This window comes from Cygnus atratus, chromosome 3 (assembly GCF_013377495.2).
Source record: "Cygnus atratus isolate AKBS03 ecotype Queensland, Australia chromosome 3, CAtr_DNAZoo_HiC_assembly, whole genome shotgun sequence".
Lineage (NCBI taxonomy): Eukaryota > Metazoa > Chordata > Aves > Anseriformes > Anatidae > Cygnus > Cygnus atratus.
Window position 1 is genome coordinate 12,671,077 of NC_066364.1, and position 25,086 is coordinate 12,696,162.

The following is a 25,086-nucleotide window of genomic DNA, read 5'->3' on the forward strand; positions in this document are numbered from 1 at the left end:
ACAAACAGACACAGCACAAACAATGAAATGAAATGCATGGGAATAGCCATAGGAATACCAGATAACCTCTCCTTCTATTAACAGCTATTTTATGCAGAAGGTGAGAATTTGGCTTTAAAAGTGCAAAATGCAGTATGCAAATCATTTTTTTTCAGACTCAGCTTACATAGACGGCATTGTTCTTTCCCAAGTGCAAGGGCAGTACGGCAGCAACATGTGTCTCCATAGTGTTTTCTCTGATGGACGTGAGAGCGTTTTCCCTTTGGGATGATATCCACATCTCCTACTGCTTGCTTTGCAGTGCCAACCACACTAATGCCACTCAATGAACAACACTGGGGTGGAAGGCTGTAAACCATTTATAATGATCTATGGGCACTGCTTGATGAGAAATGTTAAGAAGGTCATGCATTTACTATCCAAATTCCATATCTGGGTGATCAGGAGGATGGACAGCAGCTAAAATAGCCACTCCCCAGCACCTGTGGTGTATTACTTCTGCTGTTTTGTGAGCTCAGTGGGTTGTCTTCCCAAGGATAAAGGCTGGGGAGATCAAATTGGTGAAGATGGAGGAGAAGAATTTAAATAGTCTCGCTGAAGTCTCTCTGAGAGATACATTGGTTTTGCTCAAACAAAGCAAATCCTAGAGCCTGATGTATCAAAATGGAGCAATATGCAAAAGATCTCATGTAGAAGATAGAAGCTTTCTATAGATTTTTATTTCAGCAACTCCTCTCCTTATATGTAGATGTTATATTAACCCTTTCCATTGTAACACTGTGTTACTTTTGTGGAGAATAAATTACCTCTTGCTTTAGGAAAAAATTGTTGGATCATTAATGACAGGCTCTGAAAGGAAGCCTTTATGCTGACTCAGGACATTTTCAGTAAGCATATTTCCCAGTCCTCTGCAGTGGGACTGGGAAAATTTACCACTCTCCTCCTCTACACAGAGGTCACCCAAGATATATTCCTTAATATTTCTGTTGGAAAGCTATTCATGATACACTATAAGAACAAGTTTATATTGCCATTTATGTTGTTATAACTTCTTAAGGAGTTTATTCCAGCAAAAACTCACCTACGTGTTGGGTTACATGAGATCACAGTATCAGTGTATTCTTGTACCTACACTAGATAAACACCTCTGTCACGGGTATGTCTTCATTTTAAATTTTTGTTAATTTAATTGTTTTAAATTGTAGCCCTTCATTGCTTTAAATTGTAGCCATACTGTGCTGAATACGGCACTGTATGCTAGGCTGCTGTCTTGCCCAAAGCAAGAATTAACCTTGATTTTTTGACTTAAACCATTTAAATCAAAAGGTGTTGGAATTGCAGAATGATGTATTTTCATTTATTCCTCCAACCATCTGCATCACACTTAGCTTTAGAGGAGTCTTTGAAATTATGGTGTAATGCTTTCCTTTCAATGTAATGCTCAAGTAAAAAAAAAGAAAAAAAAGGTTTCTGCTCTGAGTTTTCTTAAATTTGCAGACTTAATCAGTCCTGAATGTTTAAATGTTACTAAAAGTTATGTTGTTTATTTACTTTACCTTTATCTTTAATGAATATATACATATAGATTCTGTAGTAAGATCTTGTCACAGAACATTTGCATTTTCAGTGTAGCCTTAGAGCTTTGGTACTCAGACATAATCACTGCGAAACCAAAAGGCAATTTCCAACTCAGAAAATGAAGGAGTGGACATCAAGTTAAAGGCCACTGGCCAGCAGAACATGAGAAAAGAATTAACACATTTTGAGAGGAGAGCTGCTGGCCCCTGGGGGATGATATGCAGTTCAGTGTTTCTGTCACTGCTCCAACTGGCTGACCTACAGATTGGCTCCAGACCTGGGAACAGCTTGCCCAGTTATCAGCACAAATGAATACTTCAGCAACTGAGCTTGTGAAATAGAGAATGAAGAAAGAAATGTGCTAATGAGGTTTTATATAGAATTTTGTGAGTGGAATATAGAAATAATGAAATAACTCTTCAAAAGTGGTGGGACCCAGGAGGAAAAAAAAAAAAAAAAAAAAAAAAAAAACAGGAAATTTTTTGGCTGGGTTTGGAAAGTGCTAAAGTTAAGAATTTAGAATGTAGCAGTTATTAAATAAATAAATAAAAAGAACAACATGGATTTGTGGTCCAAGATATGAAAAATGGATACACTTTCCAGACTTACATCATCCAAGACACTAGCGTAAGTGTTAGTAATTATTAAATATACCTGCTGATTAATTGGTGGCCTGTTTGGATCTGTGTCTTTGGGAAATTTAGAATTTCATTCGAAATCAGAATAAGGTGGCAAAGAACCAAGGAGAAATTTGGAGTGTAGACTCATGAACGAATAATCTGGAAAGGCGAAATATGCCAGGAATATATGAAAGGTTGGATATGCCAGTTCTGTTGGCATAGGAAGGAATAAGCACCAGTTTCCTCAGTTAGTGGTGGGTGTTGCAGTAGATGTCTCATGAATGTAGGTTGAACACTGCTGCATCTTCAGGGCTTCATCTTTAAATTCCATTCAGTAGGAACCTGCAGCACTGATGTGCTCAGTAAATAGATCCTGGATGATGTTTGCCTCAGTCTTTTGGGGGCTGCATTAGTGTCTTTAGGTCTTCACTTCCGTCACCCTAGTTTTGACTGAAGTTATGACAGCATTTGCTGCCTCAAGTCCTATAGTCATCTCTGCCATAGCCCACACTGGTGCCCTGTGAGTTCTAGTTGGAGGACTGAGCATAAATCTGCTTTAAGCAGTCTTTTCCCTCTGTGACCCTGCAATAGCACAACAGAAGTGGACAGGAATAAGGAGAAGGAAATATGAAAATTCTGAGCACATCCAGAAATAAAGCAATTCTTGCAGGATGTATAAAATATGAATGTGCAAACAAAACAATAGTACTCAAACACCTGCAGTGAGAAAGGCTCTTTTGCAAATATACTTTTCAATATTTAAATAGCTGTTTCTTGTAGCCTTTGGGGTAAAAATACAGCTTGATTGCTGGCCATTTCCTACAATGGAAAGTTAAGGGACACCCACTATAATTTTACTGTAGTAAATAGCATCTGAAAAATAAAATGTAACTCTGCAAAAGCAGGCTGTTTTCCTGAACTGCTTTGCCCTCTGAAATATTTTGATGGCATGACAAGCAATGTTTATTGTTTTAGATGTCTTCCTAGCCTTCAGCCTCTCTCTCTGTCAACACATTACTCTTCAGCTTCACTGTGCTCTTCTTTCTTCTCTGGTGCCGTGGGAACATAAAGCAAATGTTTCTACTGTTCTCAGTTAGAAATTGTTTTTCATTATAATTTCAAGAGGGGCTTTGAAGTATCTACTTAAGCTCTCACAGCTAATAAGAGACAAGGCAGTTGCTATGCTACTTGTTGATTAAATGAAAAACAGACCTGATAACATGTGAAATCTTCTTAAGGGAGGTGTTTCTCTTATGGAGATGAGTACAAAGCTGTTAAGACCTGAATTGCAAACTTTATGTCTAAGGTTAAATGCTTAAATGGTCACTTAAAGCTCCCAAAGTGATCGGTTGGCTATCTGTAGCAGGAGTGTCAGCTGGTGTAAATCATCATTGACACTAGCTAAGAATTTGAGCACTAGGAGCTCTGAGGCCAAAATGTCTATTTTGTATTTCTGATAGTTAAAAATTCTAAATTTTCAATGAAGAAGTAATCAAAAGAGATTTGATTTTTCTGAGGTGCAGTGTGACAGAAAATTCTAGTGACACTCGAGAGAAGGTTCTCAGCTCTGCCAAAACCAAGATAGTACATTTAAGGCCATAAATAACATGTAGTTTCATACCTCTTAGTCACAGTTTAAGAATGAGTTTCTAGGGAAAGCTCTGAAATAGAATTTATGTTTCTAAAATAGAATATAGATCTCTAAATTAAGGACAGCAGTCTAATTTAAAGCTCTGAATCTGTTTAGACGTTGGAAGTCTCTTAAATATGCTCTATTCCTTAACAATATCTGAGAGAATTCAGTTCAGTATAAAATATAAAAGTCAAAATTGCTTTCACTGTGAAACACTGTTTCATGTGAAACATGACAAAAGGAGGTTACAGAACAGTTGATTCATTAAAGATTTTACACAGGTAATAGGGTATATATAATTTAAAATTACATACAGAAAACTATAACTTCCATTTTTCCCCTTACCCTTGAAAATAGACGTCTCTGCAGCAAAGGATGTAACAGCCATGATGTTGTAGAAAGAACAGGTAGAAAAAAAAGAAAACAAAACAAAACAAAACAAAACATAATTTTGTAGTCCAGTGACTTAAACACTGGTGGAAGAGAGCAGACTGCTCCCTGCACTGTTTCGTTTTGTGCATTTGTCTTTTTAAATTGAAATGCAGAAGCAATCCACAGCAGCAGAACAGAAAACGCTGATATACTTTGTCTTACTTTCCGTAGTTTTGGTCCCACACTTGTGGTTGCTGTGTTAACTATTTGAGGAGTGGTGAATGACTCAATCTAGTGTACGTATATGCTATCTTTTCACAGTACATGAGGCCTGAGTTTATCTCCCTTAAACAAAGAAGGGTTTTCTTCTGTTCCAGTTATTGGCAGCAAACCAATTTTGTACCTGCTCAGAAATGAACAGATAGCAGGGGTCTGCATTCTGGTTTAACTGAGGAGCTAACATCAACTATGCATATACAGTGGATGTCAAAGCTTAAGACAGAGACAGATGCATAGTTTCAGATACTTTTCTATCTCTATTTTTTGTTTTCTCCTGGCCGAAAGAACAAAATAGCTACCATTGGCTCTCTTCTGCTTGAGTGCTTTCCACCCATATTCCAAGGAGTCTAGATTTTAGGTGCCACCTTATGTGTTGCAATAAATGTCATTCTTTGAAATGGGTCCTACACAGACGTGATCAAGATCTATTATCCACCATCATTATTTCAGGCATATGGCATAATAACATTTCAGTTATTGCCTTAATAACATATCCTAGTTGAAGAAGTAAATCTTACAGATCAACATATTTTTTGACAGTAATGATGGACTTTTTCTGGATATATCAGCTTCTGAAAACAAAGATACTTAAGATGTTAGAATAATTGGGAAAATATTCTTTTTCTGTGTGTGTGTGTTTTCTGGAGAGGAGGTAAAAGTAGGGAGATTCTTCTAGGGCAGCAGTGTCCATAGATACTTTCCATTTTTAGTCATAGAATCATAGAATGGTTTGGGTTGGATGGGACCCTAAAAGATCATCTTGTTCCAATCCCCCTGCTGTGGGCATGGACACCTTCCACTAGATCAGGTTCCTCGAGGTCCCATCCAACCTGGCCTAAACACCTCCAGGGAAGTGTTCCTGTGCCTCACCACCATCATAGAGAAGAATTTCTTCATTATATCTAATCTGAATCTACCTCTTTCAGTTTAAAGCCATTAATCCTTGTCCTATCACTACACTCCCTGACAAAAAGTTCCTCTCCAGCTTTCCTGTAGGCCACCTTCAGGTACTGGAAGGCCACTGTAAAGGCTCCCTGGAGCCTTCTCTTCTCCAGGCTAAACAACCCCAACTTGTCTTCACAGGAGAGGTGCTCCAGTCCTTTGATCATCTTCACGGCCCTCCTCTTGACACGCTCCAACAGGCCCCACCTCTCAAGCCTGTTGATGTCCCTTTTGATAGCATCTCTTCCCTCCAGCGTGTCAACTACACCACTCAGCTTGGTGTCATCTGTAAACTTGCTGAGGGTGCGCTCGATCCCACTGTCTGTGACACCATCGAAAATATTAAATAGTACAAGTCCCAAAACAGATCTTGGAGGAACACCGCCCATCAGTGGTCTCTACCTGGACATCGAGCTATTGACCTATCGAGCTATTGAGCTCTTTGGATGCACCATCTAGCTAACTCCTTTTGTACCAAAAACTCCATCCATCAAATACATCTCTGTAATTTAGAGACGAGTAGGTTGTGTTTTGCACCTTTATTTTACCTTTCTTTTTGTTTTCTATTTTTTAGTATTATGTGGGGTCAGATTATTGTTATATTTTTGTTTCATTATTTTTCATTATTTTATTTATTTGTGTGTATGTGTTTTTCTTTGAACAACTTGCTTTTTTTTTTTTTTAAACATGCACATCCTTTAGCAGTTACAGACACAGAGAACAGTGATTTCAAGCACATAAAAGGAAATTATGTGCAGGGATAATTTTTTGTTTCAGATTTTCATTATTGCATTTGGCAATTTCATCCGATCTATGCTCTCAAAAAAGAAGTCTTGTATTTCCAAAACAAACAAAAAAATCCAGTTGCATGGTAACCAGCCCACATACTAAGCCCTAGAAATATCAGATCCAGAGTGCTCAGCACTTTGCCAAATAATTGAGGTGCCTTCAACAGATTTCTTTATATGATAAAAACTGCAATAGGGATTTTAATGGCTACAGTACAAAAAATGATCCTGTAGTCAAATTATTTGCTGTCATTGAAGTCAAAGGGGTTACACCATTGGAGAAGAGGACTCTAGCTCTTCACAAGCAGCTTGTATTTGTGCAGCCTGCAGAGGAAAGTTTTCCTCCATGAGAAAAGGGAATTTCCATCAGGCAACATGCTCTGTCTGTCAAAAGGAAACTTTAAAGACATTGTGGACTTTAGATCTACAAAGAATCCATAAGAATAATGGTATGGGAATGGGGATGGGAGGGTGTGGGGAGAGGGGCAGGAAGGCCCCTCAATATTTGCCATCTTTCTAATGTTACAGGAGAAAAAGACAGACACAAAATTGCAAGTTTTTCCTCTGTTTTGCATTAACCTGATAATTTCAAAGATTGTAGCTACTGTGACATGCATGATGATGTGGGACTACTGGAGATATATTCAAGATTGAATAGCTGGAAGAAAGTCCTGAAGCTGGTGTAAATGCCATGCTAAGGGTCATGATATAGATAACTATGGTCAAAAATATCTTCACTGTTCCCTTGATCAATGAGAAAAGATCTCAAACAAAAAATGTCCTCCCCACAGTTCAGTTCTTCACTTTCACAAAGAACAAGTTAACATAGATTCTTATTCATAACTTGATTTCTCCAAAATCATGGACTTAAGCAAAAGTGAGCTGATGTCAAAGCACTAATTTAGATATTCTTGTTTTTCTGTCTAACATTGAATGTACTTCAGAGTGGGCTTTTCTCCTCAATGTTACTTCCAATTAAAGTTTTTAATACAATTAAATCCTTAATCTTTCATCCTTGAACAGTGCTAGGTAGGATGTTGGGGTAAAAAGAGTAGTGTCTATGGCAATGTAGATATTGCATGTTGAAATCTACACTGTTTTTTCAACAGACGTAGCTAGAAATACCTGCCATAATAAAAAATTTTATATAAGAAAAAGATCAACATTTTTGCTGAATTCACATTTGAGTGGGAAGGGAACACCTGACTTTCACTGTTAAAATTTGGAGGCAGTTTGATTCCAAAGTTGCTTCATTTTGAACAATGGAATCAAAGCACCACTTTTCAGCTGTTTTCTCAGCCTGAACACACCCACAGTAATGATAGGGTACACCTCTTCACAAGCGTATGGACTCCAGAAGAGAACTGATAATTTTTGGCAGCGCTGGCAATTCAGAAGACTGATAGTGGTGAATCTGCAGAAATTAACCATGTTTCACTCATGTTGGTTTGCTCTTTACATCCTCCTGGCTGTGTGAGCAGTACTCAGTCCTCAGATTTCACAAAGTTCGGTCTGACCCAGCAGCTTGTTGCAATCCAGCCTATGTGGTGTTTCTCACTGCCTCTTCTTTTCTCATTCTTGTACTGAATACTTCAGTCACATGATTTTTAGCTCTGTAGATGTAACAGAATGATTGCTCCATCAACATCTCTTTTCATATGCTCAGACCTCCAAATCTATCTTTTAATTGAAATCTGGATGGCACAAGGGTAATCCTCTTCTATTCTATGTTTGCCACTGAAGGAAATAACTTACCTTCCAGGACAGACTAACAGGCTTCTAATGGTCCAGTTTCAACTGGTAGGATTTCTTGATCTGAAAAATTAATGGATAAATCACAGAATTCCTGATCTAGATATTGTACTCTTGGAGCAGATCTACCATTGGAATGAGACAGAATTCAAGAGAAGCAGTTGGAGTCTGGTATGCAAGATTTTCTGGACTAAAGCCAGAGAGCTTAGTAAAAACTTGTCAAGACAGACTGCTCCATCTTCTAATTGGCTGACAACTTGCAGCCCTTTGTGCCCAGTTATTCATACTGGGACCAGTAAAACTGGAAAAGATCTGTATCTGTTACAACATACATAGGTGATAAATTCTGTCAAAAGTGGATGAATTAATAGGACTTTATGCAGACAAAACACTGTTTTAAAGTGGCTTATGGGCTGCAGAACCTCTGGATCAAACCGTTCATCTATCTCACTGAGCAGCTTGGTCTTTATATGCAACCTCTGTGAAGTTCTGTGTTGCTTTCTCAAGATGGTATCAGACCTGAGGTCCAGAAGGTCTTCTGCAGTCTCTGTTGTAAGTCTTTATACCTTAGAGACAAAAGGCATATGTAATATTAGACAAGAATATGCTGTTCTGCAAAAAATTCTATACTTAGCAGTTGCGAATGACCAACACATTGTAAAAGACAACTGTACCTGACTATAGGTTTTTGTTCGTTTTGTTTTGTTTTTAGGTCCATACCTTTGATTATTTTGTTTCAGAATTATCTCTGAGTTGAACCTCAGCTAAAACCAGCAGCCTATAAGATCTATTAAATAATATCCAGTTAAACATTGCAACCAGATGGCCAGATCTGTAAAAAATCTCCTGCAAGGCACACACATCAAAACCAATGTCCATGTGATGTTCCTGTTGACAAAGGATTTGGGAGAATGCTAGGAGAGAAGCATGTGTGCACAGGACACTGAAGTGGGAAAAACAACACTGAGGAAAGAAACATTGGTGCCTCTTCAAACAAGTGCTGAGAACATGACCCTCAAGACAAACAAACAAACAGAGCTCATCAGGAATGACTTTTTTGGGGGGTAAAGTGCTAGCTGAAAGAGGCATGAAACTGTTCTAAGAGGAAGCAGGGTCTTGTTTGCTTCCTCCTAGGTTCTGTTGAATCGGGCTTTGTACAGTCTTTGTAAGTTAAAAATAAAAAATTTAAAAAATAAAATAAAAAAGGTTGATTAAACACCTGATTTTAACACTCATATCTCCTCCAAACTAAAACAATCTTAATGGCTTATTTGTTTTGCTAGCCAGGAAGGCCAACAGAGGCACAGCAGAAAGTCCTCTACAGAACTGAATTGAGGAGGGACACAAAATCCTTGAGCAGACCATGGACATCAAAACAGAGAAGGATATATCTGATTACCCCTATGAGACATTCTGGCACTGAGGAACAGAGCAATGAACAAGAAACAAGAAAGCCACTGAGGCAGTGGCAGAAAACGCCTGCAGCTATATATCAAATTATGTGGATGGGAGATTGTGGTAGTCTAGAAAAGAAATTATCCCCAATATATAATATGTCCTAGTATCACGAGTGGTGAGAGAGATTAATTTTATAAGTACTGTAGAGAAAGAAGCAGCAGGACATTAGGGTGGGAAAAGGAGTGACAGAAATGAAAAGTGACATGTAGATGGTGAGCCTGAAGAGAAAACGTTTCAGTTTCCAAACTTCCAACCCTGATTATGCAGCTGTCAGTCCTGCCCCTTTAATTAAGTAATTGATTAATTAAAATAAAGCACTTAATCTCTCCATTTACATATTATGCCTCCCACTAACCAGCACTGACTGTGGGGTCCTCATCAGAAAGCTCCTTCCTATTTGAATTTGTGTTGGTTCCCAAACATATTACTTTGTAAATAGGAAATGACAACATTGGCTCAGTGCCCCAGTATCGTCGCAACATTGCCATATGTCAGTATCATGCTAAACATAGTAAGCAGAAGACCCAACAATATAATTATTGAGGACATCTGTCAGCAGCACAAGCTACATCTGGGATTAGTAGCTGTAATACTGGAAAGACCTATAAGAAGCAGAGAGGAAAGTCCTTTTGTGTTGGCTTGGATTTTCAAAAATAGGAGCCAGATCCTCATATGGTGTAAATTTAAGCCATTCAAAGAAGCTATTGAATCCAGCATCAGCTGATACTAGCTAAGAATCTGACACTAAAATTAAGGCCAACATCATTAAGTACAAGATTTAATATTTTCTATGTAAATCTGAGTTTACAACACAGAAAATCATTTATTAGTGGAGTCAGCAGGTATATTCTGTCTTTCATCTCAGATCTGAAGGACCAGACAACTTTGGAAAGCTTCTGAAGATCAATAAAAATTCTCTTTAATATTCTTTGTATTTCAAGCATATAGCAGTATAATGTTATATTTCAAATAAATTATCATAGGCTAATGTATATATATATATTATTTTTGAGTATATTTAACATTTGTTAAAGAATTTTAATCCAGAGCAGAGTAGTCAGTGCACAGACTGAACGTCCAGTGATGCATACAGATCATACCTATTTGTTAATCTGAGGGCAAGCTCCTCTTGGGAAGCCAAGTAGCTGTATTAGTGAAATGTTGCATTTGAGCTAATGTCCCCTGCAGAAATCTTACAGCCATGTTTGTGCCATGCTGTGCTCATGCTAACATACCATAGCTCTCAGCAAGACTATTCCAAACACCAGGTTGTTCTAACACTGGTTGTATGGCATCTGAGCTGGAGGTTACCCCCATTTAAATACATGGCAGAAAGGCTTCACATTATATGTTTGTAGACAAATCTTAAGGGCTTCCAGTCAGTTCACAGCTCTGTAGTTTAAGTTCCAAGTCTAAAATGAGGTTTTGCATCACTGTCTTCCACAGAGCAGAGCAGCCAAAGGGATTGCACCTAAGAAACAATGACAAGAAGATTTTGAGCAATAATGAGAAAAGTTGTTTTCCAAAGAAAGAACCTTGTGATGTTGTTGATGAGAAATAAAGGAGAAGAAAGGATAATCTCCCCTGAAGAAAGCTTTTCCTACATGTCACAAAGAGCTTTTCGCTCATTTATCCTGCAGATTAATGAACAAGGGCATCTTTGCCCCTCGGTAATATTTGTAGTCAAGAGAAAATGAGCTTGCATATTGATCTCTCTCTTTACTGTTATATTTTTTTTTTTGGTTTGAAAGATTTCTTTGAGCCCTAAATCAGCAACCTATATTTAATGAAGGATTACAATAAATAAACTAGACTACATAATTGACAGAATGTAGTGTTGGATTTTTTTTTTCTTTAAAACTGAGAAAATGTTCTTCCTAATGTCAACAAACAGAAAGTTTCAGTGCATCTGAGAGAGGTATGCCTCTTAATGTGCCTCATTCAACAAGAGATTCACTGAAACACTTGGGCATATGGTTGTTTTTATGTGTGCCTACCTGTGAACTAAGTGTCTTAAAACTCTTCTTGTGGTCAGTGAAGATACAGCCCATAAAGTCTGTGGGTCAAGAGAGGGATTCAGCTGACTGAAGGGTCTACTTTAACCTTGATGCCTTGAATTGCCTTCCTGGTGTGTTTATTGTTCTCACCTGACTGTAGTGGAAACACATCAAGTCTAACATCCCAACTGAAGGTTACTATACATTCCTGCTTCTACTCTCCAACTTTCCCTCTGCAGGCTGGCAAGCAAGATAGGCAACTACCTGAGGTTAAATTTTTTTGGTAATTATTATGAGAAATGAAAGAATGAATTCAAAAGAAAAATGATCTGATGCAAACCTTCAACTGTACCCAAACAATGGAAATATTTTCATGTAATAAAATGTAAGAGCATTTTCTTTCCAGGATTTAGTTGTACCTTTTCCAGATGGGACAGAAGGGAAAAGAGGCGTGAACACTGAAATGAAGAGAGTCAGGACAACTGAATGCACACTTGCTGTGTTTTGCTAACGTCAGTGTTCTTCAGTGAGCTGAACACTGCTTGAACCTTGTGTCAGTGTGATAGATGAGAGCACATTTATTCACCAACTGCATGTAGTTGTCTGTCAAAGGTTTTCTCTGAATGAATCTTAGGATTTTTTCCTCAGTTAACTGAAGATTGTTTATTATTATTATTATTATTATTATTATTATTACTACTACTACTACTACTATTTGTATTAAAATGCAAGACAATATGAATGGCTCAAGCCACTAGACTGATCCTGAACACAAATTTATCTGCATTAGCAAAACTCTCAGCTTCATTGACATTGCTTACATTTGGAAAATCTCTGTCTTGAATAGTAGTTTGTAGGAACTTTTTCCAAGTGGGGCTGAAGTGAAACTCAGATACACACCCTTAGCTTGGGGGTAGATTTCACTATTAGTGTTAAGGGAAAACACCCAGTTCAAACATTCTCTTTCTTTCTAAAAATAAAAGACAGTTTAAGAAACACAGACATACAGAATGAATGGCTTATTCTTGGCTGGTTGCAGCTCTGTAGTACATTTTCATGGTAGAGTTGAAAATAGTGCTTGGATGAAAAGGAGTCAATAATGGAAACCATGCAGGAGCTTTAGCACTACCAGCAGTGCCAGTAAGTGCTCTGCCCAGAGAACTCATAAGAACAACAGTCATGGGGAGAACTATGCACCTATTGGACTCGTTCACCAGAAAGATTACATGCAAAATATATAGCCTCAATTTCATCAGTTTAACTGTGTTTGAATGATCTGTGAATTTTAGGGATAATGTGTATTTACCATGCATCTCTATAGGACCCTTACAGCTTGTTTTTATTTGCAACATTATAGATGTTATAAGTGTTCACTTAGGTGTAGCATATTTAATTTTTAATGGGCTAATGCTTGTTCTTTCAGGAGCGTTTCTCTATATACAAAGTAATTACTTTATTAACAGTGCTTGTTTAGCTCACCTAACCAGAGCAGTCACGTAATCTTAAGTCTTTTCATATCTTGCCAGCATTTTTATTAATGGAATAGGGTTGTTCCTGTCTTAAATATCTTTTGCAAATGTTTCCAGGCAGAATAAGAATGTGAATAACCTAGTGTTCAGCTATGACTTTTGAATAGATACTTATTTTTCTGTCTGATTTTTGATAAGGGAAATACAGTAGCCACCACATAGACCATGTTTATGTCAGTGCACTTGATTTTTGCCTAAGGTAACTAGACAATATTTGTGTTCTTGCAGGGAGGATTTGAAGTAGAAGTAGCAGATGGAGTCAGGAGTTCTCTTTGTTCACATTTCCAAAGCACTCCCCAAAGCTTTTATTATTATTATTATTATTATTATTATTATTATTATTATTATTATTTTCTTTAGGATCATGCTGCAAAGCCTGGCTGAAATTTTGAATTCCATCTTATTTTCTTAATGTCCTTCTGTGATGTGTTGTTGTTTGGATTTCTTCCACACTTCCCCTTCATGAGGGTACGTGTACCCACAGACATTCACACAACTGTATCAAACAACAGAGTACTTTGATTTAAATCTTTGTTAAACCCCAAACTGCACATCCTAATTCATGACTAGAGTCTTACATGTAACATCTGCTTTTCAGCTACTAGTTTCACAAAGGCATTTCATGAATCCTCATGGCAACTCATTCTTTACTGAATTAAATCAGTTTCACACAACCCTCAGGATAATGAAATTTACTAAAAATAAATGAATAAATAGCATAATTATTCTATTTCTGTATTTGCAAAAACCGGGAATGACTCTCATTTTGGTCAAGCCCAAAACCATAACAATTCTCCTATAACATCAAAGGAACTGTCTTTATGTCAAACTGCTGTAAGCTAATAAAGAATTTGGCCAGGCCATTTTATACTGCATGGGAAATATATTATTTGTGATTAAGCTTCACAACCCCTTTTCTACCATACATTCAGTAATCACTCACCCCTGCCTCATCTAAGTCCCTGCCAGGATGCAGTAGAACATGACTAAAGTACATTATATATTTGTTTATTCCTCTCCTTCCTTGGCAATAATCATGTGCAGTGACCAGTGGAGTATTTAGAATATACCCTATATAGTTACAATGGTCAAGGTAAGGTCAAAGATCCGCAGATTACTTTTGCAGCAGGAGGTGGTGAGGTTTGTTTTAAGTCTTTGTTCCCGTGGGAATTTATTTGCCACTTTGGGTCAACTCTGAGGGAACTCTGTCTCTTGCACTGACACACTTGCAGATATTTTACCAAAGCAGCTGCTCTGGCTAGGAATATTTTAATGTGACCATTTTATATGCTTTCCTCTCAGGATACGCAAGTGGGCTTGCGTTGCCTTTACCTTTCCCCCATTCACAGAAAACAAAATCTTACTTATTTTTGCTCTTTCCACCTTTAAACTGAACCTAAATCCTTCAAGCTGTATCAGTGGAAATGTTTTTATTTAACATTGCATTGTATTAAAAGAGGCTCCTATAAAGTACTGCTGTTTTCTATCTCATTAATAGAGAAGATGTTCTCAGAAGGCACCACTTGGAGTTTTACAATTGCTGTAAAGTAACCATCTAAAGGCATTAAAAGATGAGGAACATAAAAATATTTCACAGTGGGAAATCAGGGAAAAGGGAAGCAAACAATGCAGAAAAACTGAAGTATACAGGGAAAATCCAGCATAATGGAAGAAACACATTGAAAAAAAGGTTACTTAAAAATAGAAGAACATTCCACATTTGAAAAGTAAAGCAACTGTGATAAAATCTCATTTAAAAAAAAAAAAAGTAAAATATAAATACAAGATACAGAACTTGAACAAAAAAGATGGCTGAATGGTTAACTTGCTGACTTTACTCACTATAAGTATTGTTATTTCAAAGTAGCATTGAACAATGCTGCAGTCTAGCTTAGATGGAAGATTATAAAGGGTTTGATCACTACCTGCCACATAGAAGAACATTATTTTCCAGCAGACTAGGCCCAGGGTCTCATTTTAACAAGAGCACTTGCATAACTCTGAACATGCTTAATTTTTATAGCAACACATTCCCTTCAAATTAGATTAATTATCGCAGTGTTTTACCTTAAAAAGCTGTGATGAGGATTCTGTAATTAAAAAAATAATAATAATAAAAAATATAAGAAAAAAAAGATGTTGTTGCTTCACGTATAGCAGATTTCTTTCATTTTCTTCCACATTGAAACATTTCAGAACAATGGGCTCTGAAAACAACTTTTTCTGTTGACTCCTTTGCATTCTACCTTCATTTGTAGAGGCTCACAAGCAAACATAATAACAGCCTCAAATAAATCTTTCAAAACACACTGCTTCTGAAGTATAAAAGAGATATGTCTCCATTTCTCTCTTATATGTATTTTCTCAAACCTTTTATTTTTCACAAAGGGATGCAGAGGTGACCTGACACAAACAATTTTTCTTGACAGAGTAATCAAAATTATCCTGCCTGAGTAAAGCTGAGAACTCTTTTCCTGAGAACTCTTTTACTTGGGAACATAAAGGCATATATTTTGTTTGTGTCTTTTGGAAAAATAAGGACTACAGTGTAAAATAAGATAGATAATTATATTTACGGCTGGAGTCTTATCAGTCTTCTGATCTTTAAGAGAGGGATATCTTCCGTCTCACATGGAGACCCCACTGAATGTAACCATGAGGGTTTTGAGGATTATAATCGTAATGGGCACAGAGGTGATAATCTGTCATACCCAAGACACCTCAACACCTATCTTCTACCTCAAAAGGTAGCATACTCCCCAGGTTTTGACACCCTCCATGTGTAGCTCCTGCTTGAAGGGCCAAAGCTTGTAAGTGTGCTATGAACTCATTTCCCAGAGTATCACCAGAATGAAGTACAGTCGCTTTTTATGCTTATTCACTTGGAATGAAGAACCTCTGTGATGTAGAGGATTTGCTGTCATCTGCTTTATTACATTCTTATTACTAGGTAAAGACATAAATACTCTGAACTGCACATTTCTACCAGATTGCAGACAAAGAAAGTGGAACTTGGCACAAGAGGGGCAGATAGGCACTTCTGAGGGAATGTGACTACTACAAATGTTTATACTAAAGAAAAAAAAAATCAACCAATGAAAATCCCCTTTACAGAGAAAAACCTCTCACATTTCTTGGCAGATTCTTGTCAGAATTCATGTTGCACCGTCCTCTCCCTCCCCCAATCCCTACCCCCCATCCTGGTCATCCACTTTATCCTCAGGTCATCCAAACCTGTCTGGAGCTGCATACCTGTGTTTTCTTTGTATGGAAACCAAGGATGGGAAGGAAGAGCAATCAGGTCTTAGCAAGGGCAAGGCATGCACTTGAGATGGGGATCAGACAAAGTCTAGACAGATTCCATAGCTTTTTTTTTTTTTTCTTCCCAGATCCTTTAATACTAACCATTTGGTCTTTATAAAACATCCAAAATGTGTATGTATTCATATTCTTTGTGTGAAACATTAAAAAAAAAAAAAAAATCTGCTGCAGTCTGCTATTCTGTTCTGAGTTTGTTATTGTAATGTATGCAACGTCTTCTCCTGTTTCTTATATTATTTAAATATGTACATTAAAAACATTCAAAAAGACTAATTGGAAAAATACGTCTGTAAAAATGGTTTTAACTCATTTGAGGGAAGACTGGGAGTTATTCAATGTGTACTTATTTATAAGAAATCAGTAAATGAAGGACTTTCAGATGGTGACTCTCTCTTTCACATCCGTTGTTGCCTTATATAAACTGTCTTGTACTTTCCAAGGGACAGAAGTTCCTACAGCTGCACTCATGCAGTGTGACGGGAGTCTCTGTGCCATACACAACCACTGCTGGCCACCTTCCCTGCACAAATCAGACAACAGCTCCATGGTAATGTGAAAGGTAGTAAAGTTGATCAGCAGAACTTTGATCAGCTGTTCTAACAATGCTGTTTTAAATGTTATACTGTTAAACCAGTTATATATTAAAAAAAAAAAAAAAAAAAAAAAAAAAAAAAAGCTCTATGAGGATAAGCCTGGAAGATAATGGCTTGAATAATGGGTCAATAGTTCCAGAGATTTTGAGAGACATGAGTGTAAGTCTGGAATTTATGCACATTCCTGGTATTTTCCCATCTCATTGGCACAGTAAAGCTTCTTAAATAATATGGAGTGGGAGAAATCAGCCACACCAGATGATTCATGTATGCTTCTGCCTCCACTCAGCTCCTATTTTAAACAACATCTCATTGAAGTTTATAATCAAATACTTATACATTCTCCTTTATGGTATTGGTAAGCAATGGTCCCTTTGTCTACAGTCTGTCTCATAAATATAGTCAACTGTTATTTCAAGTTGTATTAGATCTAGGTATAGAAGACCTTTGTTAACCTAAATAGTTTAAAATTCTCCTAGTTATAACTAATTTTCTTAGAACTCTGCAGTTAAATTTACATTGGCAAATTCACAGATTGCTCTTTGCCAAGAGAAATTTCATATGGAAAAAGACACTTCACATCCACAGAGCTGATGAGTATGTCTGATAAAAAGATTGAATAATATGCTATCCGTAAAATATCTACATTATTACTCTGTGAGTAGTAGTAAAGTTTAGGTAGCTTTTGCAGCAAATATCCTTGGGAAATTGGAGGTGCAGAATCATTTTTTTTTTCTAGTCATTTGTTCTTTAATCTTGTTCTCTCTCTGAACAACAAAGACACCAAAAGGTAGCTGTTTTGGATTTAGTTCTCTTTTGAATTTTCCATCTTAAAAATATCACACTTATCAAAATCACTGATTTGAATTTGAGAAAGCTGATTTTCCCAACCTTTTTATATTTTGTTAGAGTCATACAGAACTGTGTTATTGTAGAAATTGTGTAATTGTAGAAATTCAAAAGGATACATATAAGAGACTCCTCCTCTCCCCCAAAGATATAGAAAATAGGAAAAATGAAGGGTTATCAATTAAATCTGTGCCAAGCCCAACATAAGAGCTAAGAGAGATTCTACCATCCTTCTCTATGTGGATTTTTTTTTTCTGACAAAAATAGAAGTATCAGTGTACCATCCTTACCCTGAAAGTTTCACACAGCCTTGCAGCATTTAAAAGGCAGTTAGAAAGATGTTGATCTGCTATATCTTTTGAATTTCTAGTTTTTACAAAGTTTATTTACATCTGAAGTGTAGATTGGAAGCAAAACTGATTCAAAAATGGGATTTGAAAATAGTTGCAAGTTTGTATAATACTGTGGGAATACAATGTCAGCCAGACGGTACACAGGATGTCTGGCGTAGACGTGATGAGCCAACCTGGTTGGTCACTTGCAACATCTGCCATACGTTTGGATGGTTTATACCTGGTAAACTCAACCAAAATGCAGCACACTGACCAGTGGTGCTCAGGATGAGTATGCTGTGTGTTTTTGATAGATCTGACAATAACCACCAGAACATCTGCAGTGCCCGCTCCTGTGTGATTTCTGAATGTCAAACAGTCTAATTAGAATCATTATTATGAATGCTGTGTCAAGTCTTTAAACATCTTGGTCAAACATATTTCATCTAACAGGACTGCTAAGGGGCTAGCATACCATTAGTGTCATCAGTCCGTAGATTGACGTCTCAGTCTTGAGCTGGAGATAGCTCTGACTTTATAGAGCTTTAACTGTCTTTCTCAGACTTCTTCCAGGTACTGTTCCACAAAGGCTTGTTAAGAAAGTAGGGCAGTTACCAGATAATCAGGAAATTCATCAAATTCATCCCATTATGAAAGAGTTTTTTCTTCATAATGCCCTCTTGAACTGCTCCAGTTTTATCTTTATGTAGACAGAAAAAAAGCCCATCAATGCTCTGATGTTTATATTATCTGGCTATTTGTGAACTATAGAAATGACTACCACTGTTCAAATATATATAATTTAATTAGCATTTCATGAAATAGGCTTATTATTTCCATAGAACACACATTACTTTTACAGTCAAATAAAGTGCTAATAGTATTTGTTCAAATATCAGTGACTAATTCAATTATCATTTCAGATTTTGGCTAAATGTGAATTTGATTATTATAAAGTTTATTAATATATATTAATTTTTCATTCAGTTCTTGTGGACCATATATAACATTCTTTACATTCTTTTTTTTTTTTTTTTTTTTGGTAGCCACAGAGCTAGGAATTCTTTTTATTTATTTATCTATCTATTTATTTATGTATTTATTAAGTGGGTCCCTCTGGTACACTTGAGATATGTTGAAGAACTCTAGTAATGTATATAATTGTTAACTGTGCTATTATGCTTGAATAACTGAACGGTACTATTAATTCTATTAAACCATTCACAGTTTTAACTGAAATACAGTTTACATAATAGATGCAGTTCAGTTATCTACCTCATTCAAGTGTTTGCATCATACCTTTGTAATTTCTCATTAGCTAGCATGTCTGCCTTCTGCCACAAACTGACTTACTTTCCTGCCATCTGTTACAAACCCAATTTAATTATCAGTCACTATTATGAACGCAACAACAAATATTTTATACACCAGGGGTCTGCCCTTTCCCCATTGTCAGAATTATTGTGAGGTAATGTTTTCAAGTATAGCTTTCATAACAGATTAGTTTAAAAGATCTATTTCTATATGCATCAGCTTTTAAATAATATTAGGTTCTAGATCTAGTAAGATTATTTAGTAATTCAAATGAAATCATATTTTCAAAAAGATTTACCTGTCTAATATTTTTACGTGGATATTTTCAAAATAAAACATTTTTTCAGAGTATTTCTACAATTTTAAGTCAGAGATAATTGCATTTATTCGATACTACATGTGTTACAACATTGTAAGTTATGAGAACCATCTGAACTAGAAAATCAAAAAGAAATGAGAGATTAATTTAAAAATGGGTAATCGTTACTAAATTAAAAGGAAATTAACTAAAACTCAACAGTAAATATATAAGGTGAAAAATAAAGTATATGAAGAACTAAATAATCAATATATTTAGTGGGAAAACAATCTCAAACTGAATTCTAATCTCAGTTAATTGAATATTAATACTAACATTCAAGAACAAAAATCTGAGCTGCATAGAAAGAATCACCACAGTATATTTGTAGCACAGTAAATTTATATCATAATGCTGTTAAAATGGTTATTTTAAAATATACTAGCAACAATTTACAAAACATTTTAAACCTATATTATTATAGACATTGTATTTTAAGGTAAGAATTGCTCATCTTTTTTTCCACAGAATATTGGTTAGGAATGTGAGGTTTAATATGTAAATCGTGTTGCCTTTGTATTGTAATTATTTTTGTCATGTTACAATGTGCAAAATGGGAGTGTGGCATGGATTTCATCTTGCATTTTTTAACCTGTTTTTCCACTAAAAAATGGAAGAATTAACATTCTCCTCTATTTAGAGAATGATTTAGTTTGATAAGAAAAATACTGAGTTAAATGTTTCATAAAAACTCATATCCTTTCAGATTGTTCAGGACTCACATATTTTATAGAGATTAAGTTCCCAAATGTCCTGAATTTTCTGAATGTTTTCTTTTAGTCAATGTACAAAACTATCAGAAGACTATAGCTGTAAGACCTGTTTTTTTTGTTTGTTTGTTTGTTTCCTGTGAGAAAATAGGTCTTCAACAATTTTAAAGAGTAATTGAAAAAAAAAAATCTGTTAGTTTATTAAAAATAAAAACAAAATCCAATAAAAAAATTTGGAAAGTTGTCACACACACAAAAAAATCTATCTATCTATCGGATAACTTGTTTATGAATGGAATTAGGAACTGGCAGAAAATGCAATTTTAAAAAATCACACAAAATGCATGGGAAAAAGATAAAATTGTTACACTCCTTACATGAATATCTTTATGATTGCTTGTTGTCCAGATTAGCTTTCGTTTTTTTCACACATCAACCTCTATTAGATCTAAATATTATTTTCTCAAAACAATTTCCAGAATTGATTTGAGTATTGTGCTTAATTTCACAGAATGCATCCTTGTTTCTGATTGCTATTACTAACAAGTGTCCTTTAATCTTACTTCCTAAAACAGTTCTCAATATACAGGAGGACTCTTCAGTGACATACCTGATTCATAAAGATGCCTGACATTGTCTTTTAGACCCTGCATTGTTTTTTGTCACTTGACCAAACTTTATTTGTTATGAGATGTGCTTTATTAGCTTTCTATAGAATAGAATAGAATACAATAGAATAATAGAATAGAATAACAGAATACAATAATAGAATAATAGAATAATAGAATAGAATAGAACAGAACAGAACAGAACAGGAATAGGAATAGTTCAGTTGGAAGTGACCTTCAAAGATCATCTCGTGCAATTGCATGACTATTTCAGGGATAACCAACAGTTAAAACATATTAACGAGGGCATTGTCCAACTGCCTCTTGAACACTGAGAAAAGGTTTTCTTTCTGGATCCTTGTCCAGCTAAATGTGTTGTCTTGGCCTCATTCAAAATTCTGGTAGACCTTCCTCTGTGATGTTCATAATCCTGCACTAAACTGGTTCAGATGTGAACACTAGCAGAGATTGTAAAGTATCATGTTAATACGGTGGACAAAAAGTGAAATGAGGAATGTGAACTCAGTATAAAGAAGGAGATTGGAGAATATGGTTGGATGTCAGTGGTTGAGGGAAGAGAGAAGTAGACCAGATAGGGATCCAGGACAGGTGTTAGGATAGCAAGAGGCACAAGCAGCTAGACAGGACTGGGAACAATGACTGTGTTGGAGGACTCTGCTAATGGCAAAGCAAGAGGCCTGGGGCTGAAGGTTGTTGTGGGAGGAAAGTAGACATTGGTTATTAGCACTGACAACCAGTATAGCATTTTATCAAAAGTGAATGAAATCTCCTGATGGTCCCTGTTACTGTGTTCTGGTAGAACATGGCAGAATTCCTTTCAGATGAAACTGAGATGCACTACAGACTCTCAGTCACTCTGCTCCCTTCTATGCACCACTAATACTTTCGGCTGAGTAGACTATCTGTGGCCTTTAAGCCTAAGGAGCAAGGTGGCTTGTATTCACATTCTTAGACTTAGCTTCAAGACTCTGTGTATTCACTATGCTGAACACTTGGCCTGGGTATTCTCTGGACTTCAAGTGACTTTAAGTCTTAGTAATTGCTTTTGTGTGATAGCAAGAAATAATGTGAGAGTTGGGGTATGGCCTGCCATAATTATAGTTTTGTAGATCCACATGAAAATGTATGATGCAATACATAGCACTAGGAAGTGTATACGAGGGCAAGGTCTACAGAGATATGTAGATTGTCCTGGGCAGGGATAGCTAAACCTGGAACATGCTCTATGCTGCACTGCTCTATCACTTCTACCTGGGTTTCCTCTGGGATAAAGATAGCTGGAACATCTTTGACAGCAAAGAGAAGGAGCTGTCACAGGTCCAATATAAATAAACGGGGGATCAGACCTGGAAGCAGCTATCAGATCTGGAAGAGAGCAAAGATGCAAAGGTTTTTGTCTGTTTGTTTTGTTTTGTTTTTAATGCATTTTTTTTTCCACATTTATGTTTCATTGTTCACCTCTCCATTCATTGTCTTTCAATATATGAGATTGCTCTTATTGGCAAGTTCAAGTGAGGAACAAAAAAGACCTGGTGTCCACTGAGTATGAACTGCATTCCTATCTCTAATCCAGAAAAGGGAAAAAATACTAGTGGTGTGATTGATGTTACGAAAATCCTATTCCACGTAGGACATTCCTAGATAACTCTGTCAGAATATAAAACTTCATAACAACTGATATGAATATTAACTGATTTTTGTTGAATTATTCAACTGACATAAATATTTCTGTGATCAGCATTTTAGCAAATAATACCCTTTAACCTACATTTGACTCATGTTGAGATTTGCAAACTTATCCTTCATCATCATTTGACATATTTGTAAATGTCAAAGAAATGTACAAATAATTCAAGAAGTGGACTGTTTGGACAATACTCTCAAAAACATTAGATTTTTTTTTTTTTTGGGGGGGTGGTGGTGGTTGTGGTGGTATTCCTTTGGGGACCCAGGAGTTGGACTCAATGATCCCTGTGGGTCCCTTCCAACTCAGATATTATGTGATTCTATGATTCTAAATTGTGGGATATTAAAAAGTAGTGTGAGGCAGAGAGGTGATCAGACTTCAATTGCCAATATTCAAGGTTTTTTTTGAGGCACTTTAAAATCCAGTGCAAGTCCTACTTGCTCTGGACAAACTACTCTGGAAAGCAGAGTTGGAAAGGACACCTCTTCCTTTAGACAGAAAAAGCTTTTCTTTTGTATATGAATTTCACATCTTGTCTGACCTGATTTCTATATTTGACAACAGTTTGGTTTGAGCTCTGAGGGAGATGCATTTCGAAAGGAGAAAAAAGCTCTGTTTGCAGCTGTTTCAAACCGCATGAACAGATTTCAGCCACCTTAGCTATTCCACTGGCAAATCTACATTTCGTTCATAGAACTTCCACTGAGAATATTGATTGCAATTTCTAATACAGGCCTTGAAATGTCTATGTGGTCTATGTGTTACACCATCTGGCCTTTATTTGTAGGTTTGCATAATAAAATAATTTTGAAGACCACAAAGTACAACTAGAATTACTCATTTATATTGTTTTAATTTTAAACTTTAGTACTTTTTTTTTTTTTTTTGCTTAAATAGCTTTTTGGCAAAATTGCAGTATTTTTGTAAGTGATGACGTTGCCTGTTGCAAACTGGCTGTGCTGTGCTGACACCAGCAAGTCCAAATGCCAGCCAATACTATAAACAGCAGTAGCCCTGGGACAAGGATAGTAAATGAGCATACATCTAATTAAAGTTCTCTGATAGGATTAATCAGTTGACATTTTGCCACATAAATCAATAGCTGGATTTCTCCACCACCAAAAACCTTCCTTTTGCTGAGGAAGCTATTCACCCTTAGCTAGAAAGTCAATGTTTGAGGCAGATGATTGATTTGCCCTACATTTTACGCATTCAGATTCAAAATACAAACAGATGGCTTTCTCAACAGTCCTAAACCTAGATTTGATTGGTATAACCCACTCAGCACTGCTGGAATTCAAACCCTGTAAACTTATAATGACCTATGGATTTCTCTTCTATTCCATCTCAAACATAACCTGTCCAATTTAGCAGGTACAATATCAAATGATTTAGACTTCCAAAAGGAGTACTGTAAGACAAGGACTACTCTGTCACTGTTAATAGCTGCCACGGCATTGAAGCAATGGGCAAAATAACTTCTCACTGGGCAGCACCTCATTAGGAGTGACCAGAAGAAACCAGGCTGCTCCCCAGATTACAGACTTCACCAGTTGGACCCTCCAATTAGTGCATGTTACTCAGAGCTGTTACTTGTTTGAATAGAAACTCTTGGGCTGGGCCTGAAAGGATTTGTCTTTTAATTAGGTAATTATAAATCCCTAATTATGGTCTCATAATCTTTCTAATATCTCTTCTTAACTTTGGCACCAACTAGACCAGATGACTTGGACTTAGCCTCATCCTTGAGGAAAACGAGATTTTTTCTTCCAGAGATAAGAGTTGTTTTCTGTAGATCATGTGTGACTGGATGTAAAGATTACTAGTGTCTCTTAAGCTGCTTAGACAAGGCATTAAGGTGCTTTATATATGTATATATGTATGTATATATAGTAAATAGTGAATAAATTCAAAGATGCTTTCTATAGCTGGATCTGCATCTGTAGAAGAGCAATAACAAAACATGTAAGAACATTAGCATACATGCATTATAACTGTTATATTACACTTTTTTTTTTTTTTCCCATGGTAGGTTGTAGAATTACACAAAGTTCAATAAAATTGATTGTAAACAAGAGGAAAATGGACACTTTTTATCTACAATTCAAATAGCCTTCTGTTTCCTTAGTGAGAGCTGGCACTGGTAAAAGATGTTACAAGACTGTTACACTTCCTCAGTGAAACTTTATTTACTCACAAGATTGGTTTAACTTCAAGAGTTACTTAAATCCAGAACTACATCAGAGAAAATAAAATAAATAAATAAATGAATTTAAGAATTTAAGAATTTAAAAAAGAAAGAAAGAAAGGAAGAAAGGAAGAAAGAGAAAACCAAATTCACCTCA